Genomic DNA, 5856 nt, shown 5'->3' with positions numbered 1-5856 from the left:
AAGTTTCAACTCGAGAGATACTTTCTGCCACATTCCCCGAGTTATCTACCAGATAATCAACCATCCAGAGGTCTGTTCTTCGGAAGCTACCCCTTAACCTTTTTCGTAAGTACGATGGAGTTCCCGAAGAAAGGATGATGACTTCACCATAATGACTTGAAGCAGAGAAACGAAGGAAGCAACAAAAGGGATCAACATCTTCGATAAGAGCAACCAAGACAAGAAGACTCGTTAGAATTTTCATAACTAAATCCTTTCCCCCTCACCCTACCTCTTAAATCTCGGGACAATATTTCTTGCAGTGGAGGAGATTTGTAACACCCCGGTAGTTCAGCTACAGTAATCACACACTACTCGTGCCATGTCATCACAATTAATTTGCTAAACCTCGCTTTGATACAAACTGAGTTCAAATTCAAAATTTAAATAAATTCAATTAATTATTTTCTTCAAACATAAAAACTAAAATGTTCAAAGTGTTGAAAATAATATCTGGATATTTTTCCTGGTGAAACCAATATTTTTTTAAAGTGATTAAATGCCTTAAACTAAATAAAACGTGCCTAAAACAGCTTTTAAATCCTTTTTCTAATTTCTGAAAATTCCAAGCTAATTCAAATCACTCCTAAACCTTTTTTTTGCACTGCTCTATATCCCCTAGCTTCTGTTTTGGCCAGCTCCACATTTTTAAAGGCATTTGGTGGCTTATGTAAACGCTAATTGTGTCTGTTAAAAGAAAATAGAAAAGAATGTAAAAGGAAAAGAAGGAAGCAATTAAAAAGAATCAGGCCCATGTGGGACTAGGAGGCCCAACCCACCACACCTCCTCTCCCTCCTCACGCTACAGGAGACAGGGAGAGGCGTGATGGCCATCCCGCGGCCATGGCCGCTCCTCGGCAATGTGTCGTCCATCCCCTGGCCCCCCTCTCGGATAAGAGCAACCCCAGCCGCCCCTCTCTCCCCTGGAAAAACGCTAGCCCCATCCTCCTTTCCCCCCACGACTTTGCTTCCTCCCCGCGACAAGCCGAGCCACCGTCGCCATTGTCTTCGCCGTCCGCGTGCTTCCCGACGACCCCGAGCCCCGCTAGCTTATCCAGGAGGTCGGAGACGCTCCTCTCCTTCCACTACGGGGAAGCGCTCGAGCTCGGAGCACCTACATCGAATGGATCGAGCCGCCTTCGACCTTGGGACCCGACCCGTTCATCATCCGCCGTCGATTCCCGCCACTCCGGTCCACCTCCGATCTCCCCGACCTCTCCATCGAGCTCGTTGTGAGATTCTCCTCCATCTCTCCTGTTTTTCCCCTTTGATCCGACATTGTAGACTTCTCATCCCGTCGTGGCCGAAGCTCCATGGCCGCAGCCATGCTCGTCCGCCCGTGGTCGCACCCCTGGCCGTGTCCGGCCGCGCATGCGTGCACCTGCCGCGCCCTGGCCATGCCCCGCACTCACCTGCTGCCTTGGCCGCCCGCGCCCCGTGCGCCGCGCCCGTCCGCGACCGTTCGCTGCCGCGCTCCCCTGCTGCGCCCGCCTGCTACTGCTTGCTCTGCCTAAAACTGCCGCTGCTCACTTCTGCTAATGCCCCTAGCGCCGCCACCGTTGTTGTTGCTTGTTGTTTCTACTACATGCCGCTGCTGATTACTTGCTGCTGCCGCTGAGCTATTGCTTGCTTGTCGTTCCTATTGCTACTTTTGCCGCTGCTTTGCTTCGTGTTGCTGCTCCTCTTTTGCGTTGGCTGTTGATGCTACCTGGTGCTGCCCGTTGTTGCCATTTGCTACTGCTTTTGGCCGTGGCCGAGTGCCCCTATGCGATGCATGTATGTGCACAGCCGTGAGGCTGGCTATGCCTATGGCCGGCCCTGTACAGATTAGATTAGGTACTGATCATTCTAGTTAGGTTAGTTGCTACACTATGACATATGGGCTCCATTTGATTAAGTTAGTTTTATTTATTAGATTAGATATAGCTTTATGACATGTGGGCCACCCCCCTTTGACCAGTCAAATTGACTTGGTCAATTCGGATAAAAACAGAACCAGAAATTTTAGAATATTGTTAAAATTTTGAAAAATCATAGAAAATTAAACCGTAACTTGGATGAAAATGTTTTATACATGAAAGTTGCTCAGAATGACGAGACGAATCCGGATGCATGGTCCGTTTACCTGTCAGATTCCTCTAACTATGTGAACATGAAACTTTCCCCCTCCGGTCATCTGTGTGACACAGGTTTGGAACTAGGAAATATTCTCGGTTGAATTCCCCCTTTACCTATATCATGCAGTGCTACATTAGGTCGACCCTAATTCTGCTTTTCGTCATGTCATGCTCAGTGGTACCTCTGTTTGCTCTGTATTTACTGTTTCTTCCCCCTTTTCTCTCCGGTAAACCCCGAGATCGATGATGCCCCTATGATCGACTATGTCGACGACGACACTTCTTCCTTTTCAGCAGAGCTTCCAGGCAAGCCCCCCCCCCCTTTGATCATTTCGATATCGCCCATTTTATTCTCTTATGCTTGCATTAGATTTTCCTACTGTAATTGATTGCTCCTATTCTGATGCATAGCCTGCTTTTGTACCTGCTATCATACCTTACCTGCTTATTCTAAACTGCTTAGTATAGGCTGGTTAGAGATCCATCAGTGACCCCCACCTTATCCCAGTTGCCCCGCTTTATGTTCAATGACTCGATGAACGTGATCGACGTCCATGCCCCGACACCGCACATCACCCCCTTAGTTGTACGACTCAGCAGAGTTACTATCGAGTGTCGAAGGTGATATCTCATCAGCACTTCTGATGTTAACCATGTAGTGTAGCTATTCGGTCGTGGTCATCGAGGGTGATTCCTCCTTGACCACTCCCGATAATGACTCTGCCGTGCAACCCCTCAAGTGTGGACCAACGAGGGTGATTCCTCCAAGTCCAACTTGATGGTTACATCGAGTGGGAATCCATCGAGGGTGATTCCTCAGGTTTCCCCCTTGCTGTTTCAGACACATGGTTACTTTGACTTACCACAGAGCAATGATGACTTCGGGTCGGCCCCGAGGGGCACCCGCGAGTGATGTGAAGTCGGGTTGATCTGGAGGATACACGCAAGTTTTGCACGCGGCGCGGACGGGCATTCTTAGCCCTTGCTGCAAGTCCGTGAGACGGGGCGACGGACCACATATCGTGGATCATTGATCGTTACTGTACACTACCAAGACACTAATGGTTTGGATATTTGATCCGAGTAGGCCTATGGCCTTTTTCGCACTAACCACCACGCGGGAATAAGTATGGGCACTTTGCATCGTATGTATCAGCCGAAAGCTCACTGACGTCAGCGACCGAGTGGTGCATGCCGGGTTGGACTGGTTAAGCCTGCACTTGTATAAGGAGGCTAGGTCTGCTCACCGGCTGCATTCACAACGCGCAGGATTGCAAAGGACGATTGGCCCATGACCCCTTCGCATTTAGGATGTAGACCGGCGTGCTAGCCTCTTTGTTGAGCCTAGGTAGGACTACGGTGTGTTGATCGGCTGAGGCCAGTCATGACCTGATGGTGTGTCCTGATGGTGTGTCCGGCCGGAGTTGACCAAGCGTGTTGGGTAAGTTGGTGCACCCCTGCAGGGAAGTATTCTATCTATTCGAATAGCCGTCTCCACGGTAACGGAAGCTCGCAGTTGTATCCCGATCGATACAACTAGAACTTGATACTAAGGCATGTAATGGAAATGATGGCTCCGGGATTGTTTTCTTGCAGGGAGTCGAGGAAGTGCTCTCTAGGCGATGTTACAACATACTTACTAATATTATAATATGCCACTCTTATCTCTTATGATGTTGCAAGATGCTTGGAGATGCTTGAAGATGCTAGTCTTTGATAGGCTAGGATTTCCCCTTCTCTTCTCGCATTCTGCAGTTCAGTCCATAGATACTACCCATTTCATTAACACTGATGAATATGTAGTGTAGATCCTTGCTTGCGAGTACTTTGGATGAGTACTCACGGTTGCTTTGCTCCCTCTTTTCCCACTTTTCCTTTCTTTCTGGATGTCGCAACCAGATGGTGGAGCCCAGCAACCAGACGCCACCGTTGACGACGACTACCACTACCACGAGGGTGCTTACTACTACGTGGAGGCCGCCGACGACCAGGAGTAGTTAGGAGGATCCCAGGCAGGAGGCCTTGCCTTTTCGATCGATGTTGCTTTTGTGCTAGCCTTCTTAAGGCAGACTTGTCTAACTTATCTGTGTACTTAGATATTGTTGCTTTCGCTGACTCTTGTGTATTCGAGCTAATGTATTTGAGCCCTCGAGGCGCCTGGCTTGTAATATAAAGCTTGTATTATTTTAATTTGTGTCTAGAGTTGTGTTGTGATATCTTCCCGTGAGTCCCTGATGTTGATCGTACACATTTGCGTGTATGATTAGTGTACGATTGAATCGGGGGCGTCACATATTGTGAACTCTTTCTTTATTTATATTGGTGTAATATCTACTATATTGCAACTTCTCTATGGTTCATACCCCCCGATACTACCCATAGAATCATCAAAATAAGCAAATAACACATAGAAAACAGAATCTGTCAAAAACAAAATAGTCTAGCAATCTGTAACTCTCGAATACTTTTGTAAATCCAAATAATTTGAAAAATTAGGAAAACCTAGGAAATTTGTATATTAATCTTCTGCGAAAGGAATCAATATTTTATCGCACTTTTGTTAAAAATGAGAATTGCTTTACTAGGTGTAAAAGTTTCTGTTTTTAGCAAGATCAAATCACATATCACTATAAGCCATCCCAAAGGTCTTACTTGGCACAAACACTAACTAAAACACAAAAACATGTCTAACCAGAGGCTAGATGAATTATTTATTGAAAAAAAGAACAAAAAAAAGTAAGAACAAAAATAAAATTGGGTTGCCTCCCAACAAGCGCTATTGTTTAACGCCCCTAGCTAGGCATAAAAACATAGATCTAGGTATTGTTATCTTTGGTATGCAATCCATAAGTAGCTCTCATAATAGATTCATATGGAAACTTAAATTTATTTTTAGGAAATTGTTCCATGCCCTTCCTTAACGGAAATTGAAATCTAATGTTTCCTTCTTTCATATCAATAATTGCACCAATCTTTCTAAAGAAAGGTCTGTCAAGAATAATAGGACATGTAGGATTTCAATCTATATCAAGAAAAATGAAATCTACGGGAACATAATTCCTATTTGCAACAGTAAGAACATCATTAATTCTTCCCATAGGTTTCTTAATAGTGGAATCCGCAAGATGCAAATTTAAAAAACAATCATTAAATTCATGGAAACCTAACACATCACATAAAGTCTTCGGAATCGTGGAAATGCTAGCACCCAAATCACACAAAACATGGAACTCATAATATTTAATATTAATCTTAATAGTATGTTCCCACTCATCATGAAGTTTTCTAAGGATAGAAACTTCCAATTCAAGCTTTTCTTCAAAAGATTTCATCATCGCATCAACGATATGTTTAGTAAAGGCTTTATTTTAATTATAAGAATGAGGAGAATTGAACATGGATTGCAACAAGGAAATAAAATCTATTAAAGAACAATTATCATAATTAAATTCCTTTAAATCCAAAAGAGTGGGTTCATCGCTACTTAAAGTTTTAACCTCTCCAATCCCACCTTTATCAATTTTTGCATCAAGATCTATAAACTCCGAATCATTGGGTCGCCTTCTAGCTAAAGTTGACTCATCTCCAGTCCCATCCTTATCAAGATTTATATTGGAAAACAAAGATTCAATAGGAGTCACATCAATCAATTTAAGATCTTCATCATTATTTTCACAAAAACTAGAAGAACACACTTTTA

General features: G+C 44.5%; 1 long non-coding RNA gene across 1 annotated transcript; it reads left to right on the top strand.

Annotated features, from left to right (window-relative positions):
• Window positions 1–865: 865 nt before the first annotated feature.
• Window positions 866–4356, top strand: LOC147964819 (uncharacterized). The gene is made up of 2 exons (XR_015607961.1): window positions 866–2462; window positions 4056–4356. It is a non-coding gene; the product is annotated as an uncharacterized LOC147964819 (long non-coding RNA).
• The last annotated feature ends 1500 nt before the right edge of the window (window positions 4357–5856 follow it).

The sequence above is a fragment of the Triticum urartu genome, chromosome 6A, assembly GCF_056163025.1.
Source record: "Triticum urartu cultivar PI428250 chromosome 6A, HENAU_Tu73, whole genome shotgun sequence".
NCBI lineage: Eukaryota > Viridiplantae > Streptophyta > Magnoliopsida > Poales > Poaceae > Triticum > Triticum urartu.
This window is presented reverse-complemented; position numbering and strand designations above follow the sequence as displayed.